This window comes from Vombatus ursinus, unplaced genomic scaffold (assembly GCF_900497805.2).
Source record: "Vombatus ursinus unplaced genomic scaffold, bare-nosed wombat genome assembly UNPS02015030.1, whole genome shotgun sequence".
Lineage (NCBI taxonomy): Eukaryota > Metazoa > Chordata > Mammalia > Diprotodontia > Vombatidae > Vombatus > Vombatus ursinus.
The window spans coordinates 1726123-1726548 of NW_020954808.1; positions in this window are offsets into that span (position 1 = coordinate 1726123).

Below are 426 nucleotides of genomic sequence, written 5' to 3' on the forward strand. Positions count from 1 at the left end.
TGTGTGTGTGTGTGTGTGTGTGTACACAGGGCTCATCCATCACCTGTCAGAGGCTCCCAAGAGCAGGTGGGGGGAGGTATCTCCTACCTAGAGAGACGGCTACAGGGAGAGGGAGAAACAGATTGTAAGTGAGATGGAGGAAAGGAATGGGAAGACAGAAAGGGAAATACATAGAGAAACACACAGAAAGACAGAAAAACAGGCAGCTACAGATGGAGCTTAAGAAGGAAACAGGGACAGGATCCTACATTCAGCAAATGTTGACTTGCCTCTCAAGGTCTCGCTGATGCCCTCTACCATAACAGAGAGGGGTGGGGAGGCAAATTCCAATGGTTTCCCCCTCTCCTCTCTATGCAAAAGGCCTCAGACTTAGAGCCAGGAGACCTGGGACACTGCCTTCCCTGGGCCTCAGTTTATTTATCTGTA